Source organism: Stegostoma tigrinum, unplaced genomic scaffold, assembly GCF_030684315.1.
Source record: "Stegostoma tigrinum isolate sSteTig4 unplaced genomic scaffold, sSteTig4.hap1 scaffold_76, whole genome shotgun sequence".
In the NCBI taxonomy this organism is placed as follows: Eukaryota; Metazoa; Chordata; class Chondrichthyes; order Orectolobiformes; family Stegostomatidae; genus Stegostoma; species Stegostoma tigrinum.
The window spans coordinates 1,082,949-1,103,259 of NW_026728705.1; the positions used below are offsets into that span (position 1 = coordinate 1,082,949).

At 45.5% G+C, this 20,311-nt stretch overlaps 1 non-coding gene across 1 annotated transcript; it reads right to left on the reverse strand.

The window, feature by feature from the left end:
* Nucleotides 1-6,602: 6,602 nt before the first annotated feature.
* On the reverse strand, nucleotides 6,603-6,684 carry trnas-gcu (transfer RNA serine (anticodon GCU)). The gene has a single exon. It is a non-coding gene; the product is annotated as a tRNA-Ser (tRNA).
* Nucleotides 6,685-20,311: the final 13,627 nt, after the last annotated feature.

The following is a 20,311-nucleotide window of genomic DNA, read 5'->3' on the forward strand; positions in this document are numbered from 1 at the left end:
GAAATGGAGGAAGAGAGGTGACCTGATTGAGGTGTACAAGGTAATGAGAGGCATGGATAGAGTCGATAGCCAGAGACTTTTCCCCAGGGCAGGATTGACTGCCACGAGGGTTCATACTTTTAAGGTATTCGGAGGAAGGTATAGAGGAGACGTCAGAGGGAGGTTCTTCACTCAGAGAGTTGTGGGCACATGGAATACTTTGCCACTAGTAGTCGTGGAAGCAGAGTCATTAGTGGCATTTAAGCATGTACATGGACAGCAGTGGACATGTACATGGACAGCAGTGAGTTGAGGGGAAATTAGGTTAGGTTATTTTATTTTTGGATTAGGATTATTCCACGGCACAACATCGTGGGCTGAATGGCCTGTACTGTGCTGTACTTTTCTATGTTCTATGTTCTATATCTTATAGATAATATCCCTGAGTCACCAACTCCATTCATGGATATGTCCTGTTCCACCTTCATGACAGACTCAGCATAGTTGGCAGCACAATGTGACATACTGGAGGAAATTAACTTGGAGTTCTCAATATGGCATCCTGATCCCATTCAATCTCAGGGCATCCAGTTTAACATGGACAAGGAAACTGCCTGTTGATTCCCGCTGACTGTTCTCTCTCGGCTGATGAATCAGGAGCCCTCTATGTTGTACAGCACTTGGATGGAATATTGGGGTGGGTAATGATGAACTCTGCATTGGCGATTTCAATGTCCATCACTAAGAGTGGCTCGGCAGCAGCTGTTCAGGTCCCAAATCAGAGTTGTTCGATTGGTCCTGCAGCTGGTGCGAGCCAAGAAGAGGGAAAACATGCTTGATCTGATCCTCACCAATCTTTCCTCAGCAGACAGATCTGTCCATGACAGTAACGGCAGGAGGTGACCAAAATATAATTCTTGAGGGGACGATGTCTCGCCTTCACATTGTGCATGCCACCCATTGCGTTACATGGCACTGTCACCACGTTAAATGGGACAGACTGCAAAGAGATCTAGAACTCAGCTTAGGCAAAATGTGGAGGTGTGGATGATCAAAAGCAGCAGAATTGGGACTTCAAAGAAGACACAGTTGTTGCGTGTCACTGGTAGAAGATAATTGGAGCACGGGTTTAGAATAGTTATCGACATGTGCATGTGGTTTTGATTGAAGCTGAGAGCTCTGTAATTTGCTCACAAGTTATGTATAGGTGTACGTTCGCTTACTTTTTCTTATGCTGAGTTTGCAAGAATATTGTTATCAGAATCCTGGACCTGAATGTTCTGGATATCCACAAAATGTTCAATGATTGGGAATATTTTCTCTCAGCTAATTGATGGGGCGGAAATGTGTGACCAGGCAACAGTGGAAACTTCAACTCATTAGATACATTGGTTAACTGTAAAAACAAAAGCTCGGCAGCTCTGTCAGCAACTGTGAAGGGAAAAAAAAAACAGAATTAACGTTCTGGGTCCAGTACCCTTCCTCAGAACATTTCTGAGACCCAAAACATTAATTCTGTTTTTGTCCCTGATATACAGCATCCGCAGTTGTTTCTGTTTCTTTTTGGTTTACAGCTGAACATGCTGATTAAATGCAATACACAGACTGATGGGAAACAATCTGTAAGTTCCAGGAAACCAGGTGTCGGCCAGTTCAGACTTCATATTGCAACTACCAAAATGACAATTTTCTTCTGTCAGTTTTACTGTTCCAAAACAAAGGGTGGGACATTCATCACGGAGACATTTGCTGCAATCGGGCTGTGATTTCATGTCGAACTTCTTTGCTTTAGGCATTGGTCAGGTGATCAAACAATGAGATTATAATTCAAAGCGGGGTCGGGGCTGTTCTATTTTAATGGTTTTGACATCACGTCAGATCATTTCGGACTTTAATCTACTGCCCACAGTCATCATTATCTAACTTGATAGGTGCTGAACTTTAAGAGAGAAGAAAGGAGGGTGCCTCGAACTTGTTAAATTTGCAGATTTTGTATCGCATCAAATGATTTCGGTTGGCCATCCAAATGGTTCCTGATGAGAATCTGAAACTTGTATACAGGCACAAGAGGGCTTCTCAGTGCGAGTTAGCAACAAAATGGCTTCTAGCCTGGGAACTGTAAATTCTGCTAGAGCTGCTCTTTTCGCCTAGGAACTGTGAGTTCTGCGAGAGCTACATAAATAATGCAGGAATGATAAGATAACACAGTACTAACCATTCTCGCTGCCCTTCAGTTGCAAATGTTGTGGCGCTAAGTGGTGAGATAAAAAGTAACCTATGTGTTGTGATGTAAGTTGTTTACCAGTTAATGTTATAGGATTATGTAACTGTCAATGAAGCAATATCATGTATTGATTGTTTGAATACACTGTGCGATCACACCATGTACCGTGCTTTAAGAAAAGTATAAAAATGCCTTTGTATTAGCCTGTGGGTTGCAGCTCCTCCAAGGAATACGGAAGTGCTTAACTTCTGTGTTTTCTGGATGATCTGTACCCAGCCGATTGAAGAAATAAAGAGTCAAGTCTTAAACAGCCAGACCGACTGCGAGTATTCATTGACTGAGCGCGGAATCAAGAGACCCCACTGGGAGTCCAGATTTACATCTGGTGCTGTGACTCAGATTCGGTACGGATGGATTGTGGACAGCGGCGTAAGAGCCTTGAGTCCTCCACTATTGTGTGTAGAGGAATCGGCTGGCCAGACGTGAGTATTTTCTCCATCTGGTTTTCCTCTCATTCAGGTAGTGGTAGACTCGACCCTTCACTGTCTTCAGTCCAAATCTAGCCCAAAAAACGCACTGGTCTGGCTGTAGTGGGACAGAGAATAAGGACTAGTGGAATCCATATAAAGAATAAGGGATAGTCGACCCTACACAGAGAATAAGGGGTAGTGTACCTCACAAAGAGAATAAGGGGTAGTTGACCCCGCACAAAAGTCGGATTGGGGATCCAAGACACGTTAGTATAGGGAAAACAAGGAGTAGTGGACTCCGCTTAAAAGTCGGATTGGGGATCTGAGACAAGTTAGACAAAACCAAGGAGTAGAGACGCAAGGGAGTGAAAGATAAAATAGTCGGAACGGGGACTTAAACCAGGTTAGATGGGCATTATTTGCAGTTATTTTAAATTAGTCTATGAATAAACGACTCTAGGGAGTATTGTGATACATTATAACGAGGCTGATAGGGTTTTAGAATATTGGCAAGGTTTGTGGGACTTGATAGTTGCCGTTTGATGATATACAGCTAACGTTGTGAAAAGTCTTGAAGTCAAGGTTAAAGGGGGGAGGTTGGTTAGGATGGGTAATAGTATAGATAAGACGGACAATTCGTCTTCTACACTGGTGAAACTGTGTGAAGAGTATCCTGATAAATCTGGGTCCTAGTGCACACTTTCTGGTGATCTAAATAAAGGATTAGAGGATGAACAGTGGCCAATAGATGGCACCAAAAATAATAATGTGGTTAAATCAGCCCAGCAATTGGCTTGGCGACAAAACATGGGCTCAACAAAAATGAAAGAATTGGTTGGACTGTGGCGAAAATTTTGTGATGAAAGCCACAAACAATCGGTATTAAATTCATGGCAGCATTCTGCCACCAAATTAGGAATTGAACTGATCGATAATGGTAGCTTAAAATTAAATGAGGTCCTCAAAGACAAATGTGCGAGAGTCAAATGTCAACGGAAACAAACAGAAAAGTCACCGGTGATGATTGGGGTTCCTATCTGCGCCTCGCACCCCTAAACAAGAAGTTGCGTTTAAAAGACCGGGAGGTTTGAGTCCCCCAGTGGCAGGAAAAGTAAAATCCTGGAGGTTTGCAGGTAGAAAATGAAATTAAGTCTGGAGGGGTTAGTATAAGAATGGTAAAGTAGAATGAGTATTCGGCGATAAGGAGAGGTTAATTGCAGTGTCTGTCTGTTTCAAACACCCTGCCTTATACCGGTTGTGAAGAGGGGAAATCCCCCATGCGAAGGTCAGGACCCTGAAGTGGGTGTGGAGACCAAGGACACTGGTGTAGTATATAGAAATAGGGGAAAAAAAACTAAAAGTGCTAAAAATGGGTTAAACCTTGAAGAACTTTAATATCCACGTGGAGAAAAACTGCTGAGGAAATAACAAACAAATCTAAACTAGTGAGCTGGGAGAATAATACACGTTGAAGAGGGATTTGAGGATGTGATCATGAGGGAAACTTTAAGTCGTGGGAGGTGTTGACGCAGCAGTGTGAGGATCATGATTTGAGTAAAGCAGAACAGGAAAGATTGAGAAAGGAAATGCAAAATGAAGAATTAGGAGTGAAAGGCCAGGCTGAATTACCATATGGAAATAAAAAGGAGGTACCCCCTGACATATCTGGCTTGCCGGTGTTCTTCCAAAGGAATGACATAAATGAGTAAGACAAGGAGGACTGGAGAAGGAAGTAGGCAACTTAAAAGCAAATGTTACATGCAACATGCAACATGAAACAGCAGAACATTCCGATCCCTAAAAAATTCTACTGTTATCCAAGATCATGAGAGCATTGCATTCATATCTGTAAGAAATTCTGTTTGAGTTTCAATTTGTTAATTTGGTCTTCCCTGCCCAATTTATATTTCTGCAGAAAGATCTAAAATATAAAGTAACATTTGGCTCAACTCCAAATAAGGATGTGATTTTAAATCTTCTGGCAAACCTTACTCTAGAAACATTTACAAATTAACAAATCTTTCAGAGATTCTGCCAATATTGAGGTGCAGATCTGATGAATTGGTTTAAACTCCCTGTTAACAATGCAGAGATTTAGCTGGGTTAGATGTGCCTTATAATACAACATCAAGGGGCTACTTCATCGCAGAAGTTATTGTAAAAGAATACAGTAACCTGCCTTTCGTTACCCACGTTGGGATACTAGAGGAATACAGTTCCTTCTTGTAGTCATTTTCAGATTAAACATCAGTGATGCATTTGTGCTGTTGCCTAGCACACCACATTTTAGGTATAAGCCACAAGATAAAGAGTACAAACCCACAGCTTGTACAAACCCTATCTCCTGTCAGACTAGTTCTAAAACTAAACAGAGAAAAAGGAAACAGAATACGGAACAGACTGCTAGTAGACAAAAGCAGGCAGGTCAAGATTATTTTAAAACTCACAAGGGAGGCCTGAAAAAAAATCTCCTCAGGTACACCCATCCAGAATTCCCTGTATGTTAAAACCCTTCTCCAGGCAATCCTCCCTAAACAATTGGCTAGTATCAAATGCACTGCCCATGTCTCTGATGATTCTGCAGTTACTTAGGGTAACACTCGGGTTGATCAGGTTGCCGCCGATCAAACCATTATTGTGCGGTCTATGAGCAAGCAGGTAATACATTGCTTGCTTCCCTCGAACAGAGTGCCTGTGAACATCCTCCATTGTCTGAACGAAAACTGCAACAGGAGCTGTCCATTCCAGGTGTGAGAGCAACGGGGTACATGTGAGAGGCTTGATATTCAGTGTTGTTGCTTCACCATTCTCATCATCATGACAGCAAAGTTTAAGAGGTATTTAGACAGACACGTGAACAGGAAGGTAATAGAGAAATACACAACCGTGGGCAGGCAGGTGGGATCAGTTTAGTTCAGAATAGCGTTCAGCATAGACCTATGTTGCACTTTTTCTTTTGTTCCACACTATTGTTGTCAATTCTCTGCCTGAAACAACACCGAAAGATGGGAACATAGGAACAGGAAAATGCCATTCAACCCAGCTCCACTGTCTTGCCATTCTTTAAAATCATAGCTGATATGAAACTTCAATGGTTTTTCCTATCCCATCCTTACAACCCACTTTGAGAATCTGGATTTATAGATCTCTAAATATATTCAAGGTGACAAATCAAATTTATAACTGGAATGTTATGTTGGATTTCCCTGTCAACTATGCAGGTTTGTGGACGAGCATTCATCTCTGGTCGAACGATTCTCTCAAAACTTGTGCATGCTGGTGACGACCGTCTGCTGGTCAGCAGCAGGGACTGGAATTCCGGATGACGGGAAGTGCTGATGAAGCAGTTTCCACAGGAAACCATTGATTAATTTGGAACCTGAAATGAAAGTCGTCTCTGGAAGGTTTTTGAACCCACACGCAATCTGCAAATCGCAAATGTTTAGCGATCAACTGCCCTGCCCATTGTGACAAGAGCCACCGTTATGTTGCCCTTGGCTTGTTGTGTTTGCGTCTTTCATCAAGCATCTGTCTCACGGTCGGTTTAGTAAGGACTGTCTGAAATATCAGTCAGAACTTTGTGTTAGTTTAAAATACACATCAACAATCCCACTGTATAAACCTGTGCTTCCGCTATTTTGTCACATTTATTTTACCAGTTTCTCTTTCATTCGATGGAACTTCATTGGAGCCCAACTTGGGAGGAATAATGGGAAGGAAAATCATGTTCCTTATAATTGTCAGAATTCAACCTGCACTTGATTAGATGTTAGACAACAAGTTCAAACTCTTTATTTCACCTTTACAATAAAATCGACTGATCAAGAATCTCCGGCCAGATAAACTGACGCAATTGGATTCAAGCTTCACTTCATTTGAAACTCATGATACAGAAAGAAGATAAGCAGCAGTGAAATAAGTGGGAAAAGCGACGAGAGTGGGATTCGAACCCACGCGTGCAGAGCACAATGGATTAGCAGTCCATCGCCTTAACCTCTCGGCCATCTCGTCAGATACTTAAAGAGGGTGACATGTCATCTCATCAAAACCTCATGTTTCTCTCACTTAAACTGTGCAGAGCAGCAAGTATTTCTCCCTCGTGTTTTTGAAATGATATGCAGCGGGGTATGATTTCCAGAGTATGATATGACCTGTGGGTCACTCCTATTGTGACACATTGCTCTCATGAGCTGAACACAAATGAAGAAATTAGTCAATGACAAGATTAAGTGGGTTCTGGAGAATGGGTCTGGGTGACATGCTCTGAGGGTCGGTGAGGACCGGATGTGCCCAACGGTCTGTTTTCACACTGTAGGGATTCTACGATCTATTGAATTGAATTCAACGAAGAATTGGAGCCGATTGAATGAAAAGCCTGGTGACAGCTGGGACGTGACATTGTCTGTGAGGAATTGTTTTTCAGACTCGAGGAGAGTACATTCTGCTGTTCCCAGAAGTCAGTACTGGGACCAGCTCTGTACTCAACAGATATTAATGGCTCGTATGTGTTTACAGAGCAGACAATTTCGAACTGCTAAACGAGGCAAACCTAACAAATGAGCTGCACAATGCAGAAACTGGTCTTTTGAAATGACACCTGTTGCACTGAACGTCGCGGTCTTGTCATTTTCCTGAGCCTGACCCTTCAAGCGTCACTGGTCTATGCTAATAAAAGCTGCTCTGGGTGATGTTCACTGTCACAACATCAGCAGTGAACACGCCTCCATGAGCATGCTCTCTGGAATTTATATTGATCCCTCATTGTCTTCCTTTCGCACATGTTATGGGGAAATTGAGAACCACAGTTAATGCCGTGGCCGGATTCAAACAAGAGCAGCTGCAGCCACATCATACAGTAAGGACCACAAAATGATCACAGCACTGCACAATGAGGCCTCAGGGAACAGGAAATAAGCGCAGTGCTATACGGTGTGACAGGAGCAGCACTAGGCACACAACAGGAATACTTGCCAAACAGCAAACTGAGGCAAACACATAATAGGGAGAATCTTTGGAATTCTGAGTCCGGAAAGTCGTGAATACTAAGTACTGAGTTTGTAAAAGGCTGTCATTGATAGATTTCAACAAGTTTTAAAGAAGTCAAGATCTCAGCGAGTAGTGTAGAAAAAATGGTTTTGAAGTCGGAGGCCGTCCAAGATATCGAAGTGCACTGGAAATGCTGAGTGTCCGCATCATACTCTGATTTCATAGTGCTTAAAATTAAGACTTCCTTTCTTATATTCACTTGGTGAATGTGATTCATTTTCATGTGCAAATGTTATTTTTTGCTGGAGTGCAGTATTGGGTGTATTTTCAATGAGTGTTTGACTTTTACAACAGTTATACCAGCAGTTTCCTCAGACCAGGAAGTGACTACTGCTGCAGACGACCATATAATCCCAGTTCCCTGGCCTGGAATCAGAGAAACTCAATGCCCCATTGTTCTATATTTTCGAGTAAATCTGATTCTGACTCTAAATCCCGAACCCTGCATATGCCTGATAAATGTTAAACCACTTGTTTCACAGAATCATTGTAAATCTCCCTTAAAAATATTCATGAGCACTGCAGGAGATAACCTGACATTTTCCCAAGACTGGATAAAATGGAACAGAATGCTTGATTAGGGTGGGTTTGTTCTCCTTGGAACAACGGAGCCTAGGGTTTGGGAGATTTATAACCACACAATAACATTTATAAACATTCAATATTCTTTGGGACCTTGAAAGAGGAGATATGAACATGTGGTTTGCTTTAGTGTGAGAGTTGAGGGCCAAAGGACACTATTTCAGAACAAGGCATTGCCCATTTAATTCTGAAACGAGGAGGAATTGTGTTGCTCATGACCCAGTAATTGTTTGGAATTCTCTCTCTGAATTGTTGATTATTTTCAAGCTGAGCTGGACAGATGTTTAATCAGTAAGGAGACCAAGGGTTCTTCACGTGGGGCAGGAGATTGGAGTTGAAGATTATCAGAGCAGCCATGACAACATTGAATAGTGGAGCAGACTCGATGAGCCGACTGGCTTACTTCTGTTTCTGCATCATTTTGCCGATGGTCTCAATGATCGAAAAGTTTAAAATTGTGAGGGAGTTGGATAAAATGGTTGAAAAGGTCTATGTATTTGATCAGATAGATCAGTAACGAGCTTCATTAGCCGATGAAGAACAAATGTGCCGTGATGTGGATACAACAAATAGCACTCTGCATACTACAGATTGAAGAAATAACGGGAGGAAAAAGGTGTTCCTTTTTGCTATCCCAGTTTAATCTGCAATTTGAACATTTTGTAATTCTCTACGTTTCCTGGTGTTTTAAACAGAGAATTGAGAAGCACCCCTCCACCACAAACCACCAACCTCACATTTACGAGCTACAAGTGCTGACCAATTGCACTAGGAAAGCTTGTGAACAGCTGATTTGCACAATCTCTTAAAGCAGGCTCTTATTTAATTGCACTGAACAAACGATCAAGGCAGGAACCCTTTCAGTTCAATTAACAGAGGCTACAGCCTCTCCCATTGAATGCATGGACTGTTTGCAACCCCTGCCCAGTGCTCTCTTTATTCCCAATGGGGTAAGAGTCTTCCGTAGGTCCTGATCAGATGATAGGTTCCCATCCCTGATGAACACATGTGAATTAGTTGGTGATTTAATGGTAAGATGGCAGCGTTTAAGGTCTCTGTACCCCTGTGCCAGCCCCAGAAATTACCAGATCGTTCACCTTGTGTTCGCAAGCTGTCTTTCTTTTTGAGGTACCTTATGCTCCTTTTTTTGTTTCCGGTCAATTCCACATTGTTTTGGAATTAGAGGATGTGCACTCGAGGGACAGGATCTGACAGGATTGCTTCATTTTCATGTAAGTTGAATATCAACAGATTTTGTTTATGGAAGGTGGATGCACCATTCACAGTGACGAGAAACTGTGCACAGGTTCAGTCTGTGGACGAAGGCTTCAGGGGATCAACTGCCTTTTTGAAACTAAAGGAATGCCGCACTGACAGGGAAGTGTGGATCTGTGAGGACTGTGGGAGGAGTTACATTTCCCCATTCAAGCTGCAAACACACCAGGAAGAAACTGTTCAACTGCTTTGTGTGTGAGAAGGCATTCACAGCGGTTTCACACTGGAAAGGGGCTGTTTTCCTGTGGTGGGTGTGGTAAGGAATTCATTCAGCCATCCCACCTGCTGACACACCAATGGGTCCGCACTGGGGAGAGACCATTCACCTGCTCCAGGTGTGGGAAGGATTTCTCCCGGTCATCCAGCCTGTTGAAACCCCAACAGGCTCACTCTGAAGAGAGACCCTTTTAAATGTGCAGATTGAAGAAGTGCTATAGAAGCTCAAGTTGACTGATGTACCATCAACATGCTCACACTGAATGGAGACCATTCATGTGCTCTCACTGTGGGGCTGGGTTCAGGACATCATCAACCCTCACTTTACACCAGCAAATACACACTGGGGAGAGGTCATTCACCTACTCTGTGTCTAAGAAAAAAAAATCACTCAGTCATTTAGCGTGATAAAACACCAGTGTGATCACAAGTAACTGCAGTAATTGGATATTTCTTTTGTTTGTTCATGGGATCATCGCATCAGAAGCTCAGCAAACGTTTTATCATCTTTTCTAACTGCCCAGAGGATGGTTCAGAATCAAACTAATGGTTATAGCATGGATTCACATGGAGGTCAGAATAACAATGGCTCCCAGGCCCAATGGCACTGAGTTGATTTTCTTGTCTCTTGTCCTGTTTCTGAAACAATAGTGAATAAATTGTTGCAGTTGATTTAAAAGTGAAAGAACAAAATGGGTTTTATTCTGATTCAGCATGCCCTGCTGTTTTCTCAGTTGTTATTGACAATCTCATGGCCCTCACACCATCACCTGTTCCGGAGGGTGTTACAGGAAAGGAGGGTATGTTCAACTCTATCTGGTCACTCAAAGGGTCCCTGGACCTGAAAGGGTAACTCTGATTTCTTTCATAGATGCTGACAGGCCTGCTGAATTTTTCCAGCAATTTCTGTTTTTGTTTCTGATTTCCCTACATTTGCAGTTTTTAATTTTTTTTTCAATATTCACTTTGTCTGCTTCAGAGGAGCCTCATTGATAGGTTTGGTCGGTTTTGGAAATTGAAAGTTAGGATACAGATCAGGCAATGATCTCATTGAATGACTGAACAGGCTTGAGGGGCTGAATGGTCTAATTCTGTTCCAATAAAAGTTCTCCATCTGCAGCACATGGCAATATTTCCCCTCACTACTCACTTCACATCCGTGACTGTTACACCACATGCTATTACTGGCTGAACAAATCTCCTGTGTTTGAACTAAGTCTGTTGCTATTCAGTGCTCCATCTTTGCCTGCCTGGGTTTGACTCTCGTCAGAGAATGTTGTCTCTACTGCAGAAATTCACCAAAGATCCTCAGGCAGCACCTTCCAAACCCACGACCACTTCCATCTGGAAGAACGTGGGCAGCAGATATATGGGAAGATCACCACCTCCACATTCCCCTCCAAATGACTCACCATCCTCACTTGGAAACTGTCACTGGGCCAAAACCCTGGATTTCCCTCCCTAATAGCATTGTGGGACACCACACAACAGGAGGAGTGCTGCAGTTCAAGAAGGCAGCTCACCACCACCTTCCCAAGGGCAACTACAGATGGGCAAGAAATGCTGGCCCAGCCAGGGACACCCGCATCCCTCACATTAATAACAAAAGTACCACGTGAACAGTCACAACTGAATGTTCCTGGAGTAAAATCCTGGATCCAGGATTCCCTGGAACAAAAGCAATGTTGCTGGAAAAGCTCAGCAGGTCTGGAAACATCTGTGACCCTTCCTCACTCCCCTGGGATCTACCAAACCTGGTTATTATTTCCACTTCCTCTTTCATTCTGACTCTTTAATTTCTCAATTTCAGTCCACTCGCCTTTTGCGCTCTTCAAAAACCCCATTTGGGCAATTGAAAGGTGGCTGTAAGTAACACAGGGAACTGGGAAGTGGGCGGATCTATGAGGAGAGGCCACATCAAAGAAAGCTCCCATTCCAACAACAGAGCTTCTCAAAACACAAAGGCAGCATGAAAGCTTGAGCTGAATGAACATGGTGATGTGTGGGCTGTCATGAGGAAAATGTGACCATGATCACAAATGGTGAAGATCACAGAATCCCGACAGTGCAGAAAGAGGACATTCAGTGCTTCTAGTCTTCACTAACTCTCTATCCCACCCGACTGCCATAAACCCCACATTTACCACTGCTAACCCAACCACGTCAGCTGCATACTCGGGGACAATTTAGTGTGGCCAATCCACCTAACTTGCATTTTTAGACTGCGGGAGGATCACAGCTTAGCTCTAAAGAGGAGAATTTGTGGATGAACTCTCAGAAAAACCTCAACTCTGGAACAATTTCATGGTTTTTGTTTCCAAATTTAAAATCTGGGGAAAACTGCAGCCAAAACAATTTCAAATACTTTCTGGAGAAAGACAATTTAAAGCTCTGACCCGGGGGCGCAGTGAGTTGACAGAGGACAGTGACCAGAAATGTAACAGATTCTGTACAAGGTGGGGGTGAGACATTGGGCAAAAAGGCAGATGTCACAGGGGGAAGGCAGGAGAGATAAAATTGCAGAAATGTCATTCGTCCTTCAAGGCTTCAGGGAATAGAGTTAGGGCTGGAAAAGAAACAGATAAACAAAAGATGTGCCTGGAGCCAGGCGTGCAGTGGACACAGAAACAAATTGAAACAAGAAATGTACACAAATTGGGGCAGAGTTCACAGTCTGAAATTGTTCATCTCAATGATGAGACCAGAAAGCTGTAAAGCCTGGCTCGTTCTATTCCAGCCAACACACACATGATGGGCCAAGGGTGAATACTGTTGGCCAGCCAACAATACGCACATCACACAAATTAATAAAGAAAGGTCTTGCTCTGCACTGAAATTTTCTAATACTTTTGTTCCGATATTTGCAGCTTGTTTCTGATGATGGCTATAACGTCCAAAATTCAACTTGAGTTTAATACACGAGAGAAATGTAAAATAAGTCAGCTTTGCTTCAAACACATCACTGTAGATTGTTGCATTTGTCCTGAGGTTTGAACAACACCTGCAGCTCAGAAAGGACAGTCTCGGGGTGGGGCGGGGAGGGAACACAGTGCTGGGCGAGAGATGGGCGTTTGTGGGAAATCATACAGCAACAACAGAACTTCAGCAAGGACACATCCTTCAGGGTCATACTGAGGGGGTCAGATGGCACTTCACTCTTTCACGTCTCTCTTCATTGACAGCCAAGCCACAGTGTGGGTTAATTCTGCTGTTTATCAGAAATGTGTCCCAGCTACTGTCTTCCATGGCTCACAGCACCGAGACATGAAACAGAATATTGTTTGCATCTGGGTTTCGAGTCAGAGGAAGAACAACGGAGAATGCTGGAAATGTGTTTCAAATCAGAGATTAGTGCAAATCAATGATCTGTTCCTGACTGGAAGTGAACCGTCAGGCTCAGGTTTAGGTTTCTTCTACATTGGTAAAGATAAAGCAGTATTTGGGAAACATACAACACTGAGACACAGATAATGAAATGTGAGGCTGGATGAACATAGCAGGCCCAGTAGCATCTCAGGAGCACAAAAGCTTTTGTGCTCCTGAGATGTGGCTGGGCCTGCTGTGTTCATCCAGCCTCACATTTCATTTTCTTGGATTCTCCAGCATCTGCAGTCCCCATTATCACTGAGACCCAGCGCAGTGGGAGCAGGCGTATGAGCAGCCTGTCCCTGCCTCTGCTGTAACCACACAGAATGCGCCAGGGTGAAGTGAGAGAAGGGTCTGGGTTAGAAATTATATTTCACCAAAAATGATGACATGGGGAGAGTTGATAAAATGTTAATTTTCATTTTCAATAAAAACACACATGTTGTTACATCATATATGTGCATGACCATGCATATATTGTTCAGGAAAGGGTGAAGAGGGGTTAGTGCTGGCAGTGGGAAGAAGTTTTTTTCTGAAGTTGTCTTGTCTTATCACTTGTAATGATGCCTCCAAGACATGCCTTGCACTTGTTTGATCCAGAGGTAACTGTCAAAAACAAATATTTCATTTTGTAAACAGTTTCATATGACTTTTCTATTTCAAAAGACTGACATCAGGTTTAATACAATCGAACACAAAACAGCCCTCTTGATTTGCACCCAAACTACATCCCCGTACTCCCTTTACCACTGATGCAAAGTGGCAGCAGTCTGTACCAGCTACAAGATACACTGCAGTGACTCAGCAAGGCTCCTCCAACAGCACCTTCTGAATCTGCAGTCTTTACCATCCAGAAGGACAGGGGCAGCAGTCACATGGGAACGCTACCACCTGCTAGATCTCCTCGAGGCCACATACCGTGCTGACCTGGAAATATAACTTGGAGATACTGGTGTGGGATTGGGGTGGACAAAGTCAGAAGTGAGATGACATCAGGTCAAAGATCAACAGGTTTATTTGAAATCACAAGATTTCTGGATCCTGCAACTGACTTTATCACTTTCTTATGATGTGTAATAAAGTAGCGCTTCACCTGACAAAAGTGGAACACCCTGAAAGCTTATGATTTCAAATAAACCTGTTGAACTTGAACCTGGTGTTGTGTGTCTTCTGAATTTAACCTGGGAATATAACATGTTCCTTCTGTGTCGCCTGGTCAAATTCCTGGAAGAATCCCTCAATAGCACTGTGGGTCTATCAACAATACATGGACCATAGCTAGCTCCATCCTCTCCAGGGCGGGTAGCGATGGGCAATAAATCTGGGCATCCCCTGTGACACCAATGACTCATAAGCAAATAAATAGTTATTTCCGAGCCAGGACAAAATAGATTCACTTCATCAGATTTTGGGGATCAATTCCTTGGGAATCTGCAGTCCCAGGCTCAAAGAGAATCAGCTTCGCAGAAAGAAAAGTGGTGAGAGTGGCCAGTCCAGCAGAAAGAAACCCTCTGACCCTCCCACTTTACTCACTGTCAGAATGAACATGGCTCAGTCTTGGATGTGATTTTCCCTCATTTTCAATTCAATTCATGGGATATAGTATCACTGTCCAGGTCAGCACTTATTACCCATCCCAGCTGGCCTCCTTGAGAAGTTGGTGGTTTCTGGGACTGCAGTCGTTGAGGTGTAGGGTCACCCGCAGTGTTGTTTGGGAGAAGTTCCTGGATTTTGAATCATTGAGAGTAAAGGAACAGCCCATACAGAAGATTACAACATTCAAGTCTCAGTTATTTCAGTGACTCCATTAGATCTTCATGTGATGGTCATTTTGAGAATTCCGTCTGCAAATCTTCCATTTCTCCATCCTGTTAATGAGAATAGTGTGCAGTATGGAGAAGAGCATGCAGGTGCTAACTGTCCCATGTAACTGCTTCACATTTTCTTCTGGACAATAGATGCTGTGTGTTTGAAATGTGCTGTCCAGCAGCATATGTAATGCAGATGAACAGCAGATCCAACTCCTAGGATAATTTGTGAGCTTTCTGATACTTTGACAGACTGAATGATTGAATGAATCCATTACCTCACTCAGAACATGTGAATGGCTTCTCCCCAGTATGGTCTCGCTGGTGTACCTGTAGGCCTAGATGAATCTCTGAACCACTTCCCACACTTGGAGCATTTGAATGGCCTCTCCCTTGTGTGGACGTGCTGGTGTCTTCTTGGGGCAGATGACTGAGTGAATTCTTTCCCACAACCAGAGCATGTAAATGGTCTCTCCCCAGTGTGAACTCTTTGATGCATGTGCAGGCTGGATAACTGAGTGAATACTTTACTATACTCCAAACAAGTAGACGTCCTCTACCCTGCTGGAACTCACTGGTGTTTCATCAGGATGAATTATTTGCGGAATTTATTGCCACTGGGGGAGGCGATGGCCTGTGGTATTAGACTGTTAACCCAGAGACCCAGATTTACACTCTGGGGACCCAGGTTCAAATCCCACCACGGCAGATGGTGGAATTTGAATTCAATAAATATCTGGAATTAAGAATCTAATGCTGACTTTGAATCCTTTGTCGATTGTTGGAAAAACCCATCTCGTTCACTAATGTCCTTTAGGGAAGGAAACTGCCATCCTTACCTGGGTTGCGCCACGTGTGACTCTCGAACTACACCAATATGGTTGATTTTGAACTGCCCTCTGGGAAATTAGAGATGGACAATAAATGCTGCGCAGACAGCAATGCCCTCACCCTATGAATAAATAAAAACAAGTTCAGAGCAGGTGAATAGCCTCTATCCTTTGCCAGCACAATGGTGTTTTCACAGAGCAGATGAATCACGGAATCCCTTCCCACATTCAGAGCAGGTGAATGGTCTCTGCTTCGTGTGACTGCATTGATGAAACTCCAGCACTGACAAGGAATGGAATCCTTTCTCACAGTCCTCACAATCCCATGGTTTCTCCAAATTATAGGAGGCCTTGTGTCTCTGTACGTTCCTACTGTGAATGGTATGATGTTTCTTGCAGCTGTGAGATGAGGTGAAGGTACATCAGTTCACTGGAAGACTATCACTTGGATGTATGTGTCTCAGTACTTTTCAAGGCAAACTGTTCTTTCAAATCTGGATGTGAGTTTGCTCGCTGAGCTGGAAGGTTAGTTTTCAGACGTTTTGTCACCATTCTCGGTAACATCATCAGTGAGCCTTGGGTGAAGTGCTGGTGTTATGTCCCGCTTTCTATTTATCTGGTTAGGTTTCCTTGGGTTGGTGATGTCATGGGACTTCCCATGGGTGTTCCGTTGGTTTGTCTGTAGGTTTTGTTCTTGAAAGTGAAGTGGGTGGTAAGGCATAGGCCCAATAGATTGAAGATGTTGTCTTTGCTGATGAGGTTGATGGTGTTGATCTGGAGCCCATCGACCACCCTCTGAGAAAAACAACAGGAAATGACTTCAACACAGGAAATGTCATCACCAACCCAAGGAAACCGAAACACATAATGAGGAAGTGCGACATAACACCAGCGCTTCACTGGAGGCTCACTGTTGATATTACCTAGAATGTTGACAAAACATCTGAAAACGAACGTTCAAGCTCAGCGAGCAAACCTACATCCAGAACCTGAACCTGAGCTACAAATCTTCTCAAAACTTGCTGTTGTTTCAAATCTTTTGAAACAGATCGACATTTTTTGATCTGTGGTTTCAAGCCACTGGTATTCAAGTGTGACTTATTTCAGTGACTCCATTGGATCTTTACGTGATGGTTATTTTGAAATTTCTGTCTGAAAATCTTCCCTTTCTAACATCCTGCAAAAAGATTACTATTATTAATAATAATAATAAGAAGAAGAAGAATAATCTTTTTGCAGGATGTTAGATAAAAGATCTCTCCCCAGTGTGACCTGACTGTGTGACATTAGAATCGATGAAGATGTGAATGCCCTCCGACACACACAGCAGGTATCAGTCTCTCTCCAGTGTGAACTCGAGTGTGTGACATTGGGCTGGACCATGAATTCTATCACTTCCCAGACACAGAGCAGATGAAACTTCCTTCCCCGTGAAGACTTTTGTGTGACATAGGCTGGATCTCCAAGTGAATTCCTTCCCACATGCAGAACAGCTGAACGAATTCTCCCCTGTGTGAACAGGTTGATATTGAATTAGACCTTGAGAGCTCCTAAAGCTTTTCTCACAGTCAGAGCATTTAAAAGGTCTCTTGTCAGTGTGAACCCACTGGTGTGATGACTGAGCAAATCCCTTCCCACACATTTAGCAGGTAAATGGTCTCTCCCTGGAGTGACTACGATGGTGAGCTTCCAGCTGGCCTGAGTATTTATATCGAAAGCAAAATTGCTGGAAAAGATCAGCAGGTTTGGCAGCATCTGTGGAGAAAGAAAACAGAGTTAATGTTTCAGCTCTGGTGACACTTCCTCAGAACTTTTCTGAGGAAGGGTCACTGAACCCAAAGCGTTAACTCTGTTTTCTCCTCTACAGCTGCTGCCAGACCTGCTGAGTCAGAGGGTGGGGGTGATGGGTATGGAGTGAGGAGGCGAGGGACACGGAGGGAGTGATGGAACAAGGAAGCAAGGGATGGGGAAGGAAAGAGAGACGGAGTGAGCGACAAGGGATGGGGAGGGAGTGAGGGAGAGAGATGGAGCAAATGAGAGAGAGACAAGGTGGGAGGGAGAAAGGGATGGTGAGGGAGGCAGTGAGGGATGGAGAGGGATAGAGTGAGAGACAGACAGGGATGGAGTGAGTGAGGGACGTATGGGTAGCGATTGAGTGAGGGAGGGAATGAGGAAGAGAGGGAGGGAGGGTTGAAGGGATAGAGACAGAACTAGGGAGGGAATGAGGGGTGGAGAGGGAGGGAGCAATGGAATTAGAGGGAGCGAGGGAGAGAGCAAGGGATGGGGAGGCAGGTAGCTCGGCACGGGGAGGGACTGAGGGAGGGTGTGAGGGACTGAGTGGGAATGAGGGAGGGAGGCAGCGGGGAGGGAGCGAGGGTGAGTGAGGGAGGGAAGGTAGCGAGAGAAGGACTGGGAGCGAGCAAGGGTTGGGGGAGGAGCCAGGAAGTGAGGGTTGGGGAGGGAGGGAGAAATGGACAGGGAGGGAGGTAGTGAAGGACATAGATGGAGGGAGTGAGGTAGGGAGAGTCAGGGAGGAAGGGAATGATGGAAGGAGAGGAGGGGAGCAATGGGCAGGGAGGGTGCAGAGGGAGTGAGGGACAGTGAAGCAGTGAGTGAGCGAGGGACGGAGCAAGTGAGTGAGAAAGGGAATGAGGGAGCGAGGTATGGGGATGGAGCGAGGGAGTTAGGTACAATGAGGGAGTGAGGGACGGGGAGGGAGCGAGGGACAGGTTGGGAGCTTGTGAGCAAGGGATGTAGCAAAGGAACGACGTGTGGGGAGGGAGGGATGGAGTAAGGGGTGGTTAGGGAGTGGAGAGGGAGGGAGCAAGGGAGGAAAGGAGGGATGGGAGGGAGTGAAGGACCAAGGGAATGACGGGGAGGTGGGAGGGATGGAGGGATAGGGAGGGAGTGAGCGAGGGACGGGGAGGGAGGGAGGGAGCGAAGGACTGGGAGGGACCTACGGAGTCAGGGATTGGGAGGGAGGGATGGTAGAGAGCAAGTGAGGGAGGGAGTGAGGGACAGGGAGGGTGTGAGGGATTTAGAGACGGTGAGGGACGGGGAGGGAGAGACGGAGTTTGAGATGGTGAGGGAGCAAGGAAGAGAGTGAGCAAGGGATAGAGCGAGGAAATAAGGAACACAGTGAGGGATCTAGGAACAGGAGGGAGGGATGGACTGAGGAATGTGGAGGGCAGGAAATAAGGTACCAGGAGGGAGGCAGCAAAGGACGATGAGGGAATGAGGGATGGGGAAGGAACGAGGGAGCGAGGGACAGGGAAGGAGCAAGGAAGTGAGTGAGCAAGGGACAGAGCAAGGGTGCGAGAGTCATGGAGGGAGTGAGGGATCAAGGGACAGGGAGGGCAGGAGGAAGCGAGAGACGGGGATGGACGGAGACAGGAATAAGGAGGGAACAAGGGATGGGGAAGGAGCGAGGGGCAGAGTGACAGTGAGGGAATGAGTGAGTTAGGAGCCGCGATGGAGCGAGGGACTGGGAGAGAGCAAGGGACGGCGATGGAGTGAGAAATGGGGAGTGATCGAGGGCTAGGGATGGATAGGGTGAGACAGTGAGGGATTGGGGTGAGAGGAAGCAAGGGATGGTAAGGGAGCGAGGGGTGGGGAGGGAGCGAGCGAGGCAGTGGGGAATGGGGAAGGAATGGGTACAGGGACGGAATGAGAAATGGGAAACGAACGAGGGATGGAGAATGATGGACGGAGGGACCGGGAGGAGGGGAGCGAGGTTTGGTGAGACAGCGAAGTAAGGGGAGGGAGCGAGGGAGTGAGGGATGGGGAGGTAGTGAGGGAGCGAGTGAGCAAGGAACGTGGAGGGAGGTGTGAGGGAGAGAGAGGGAGTGGGAGACAGTGAGGGCGCAATGGACGCAGAGTGAGCAAGGCGGAAGGGAGCAAAGGATGGGGAGGGACTGCGTGAGTGAGGGATGGAGCAAGGGAGCAAAGGACGGCGAGTGAGGGAGGTAGTGAGGGGCGGGGAGCAGAGAGAAAAGGATGGGGTGGAAGAGAGTGAGGGATGGAGAGGGAGGGAGAAAGGGATGGGGACAGACGGAGGGATGGGGACAGAACGAGGGACAGGGAGGGAGGCAGGGGCAGGAAGGCAGGAGCAAGGGCCAGTGAGGAAGGGAGCGAGGACAGGGAGGGATTGAGAGACAGTGAAGGATTGAGGGACGGGGAAGGAGCGAGCAAGGTAGCGAGGGGAGGGTGCAATGGACGGGGAGAGAGCGATGGAGCGGGGGACCGAGGGACAGAGAGGGAGTGAGCGAGGGACAGGGAGGGAACGAGTGATGGGTAGGGAGCTATTGAATGAGGGATGGAGCGAGGGATGGAGCAAGGGTGTGAGAGGCAGGAATGGAGCGAGGGATGGAGAGGGTGCGAGTAAGATAGGGATGGCAAGGGTGCGAGGGACTGGGAGGGAGCGATGGAACAGGGGACCGAGGGACGGACAGGGAGTGAGTGAGGGACAGGGAGGGAACGAGTGATGGGTAGGGAGCTGGTGAATGAGGGATTGAG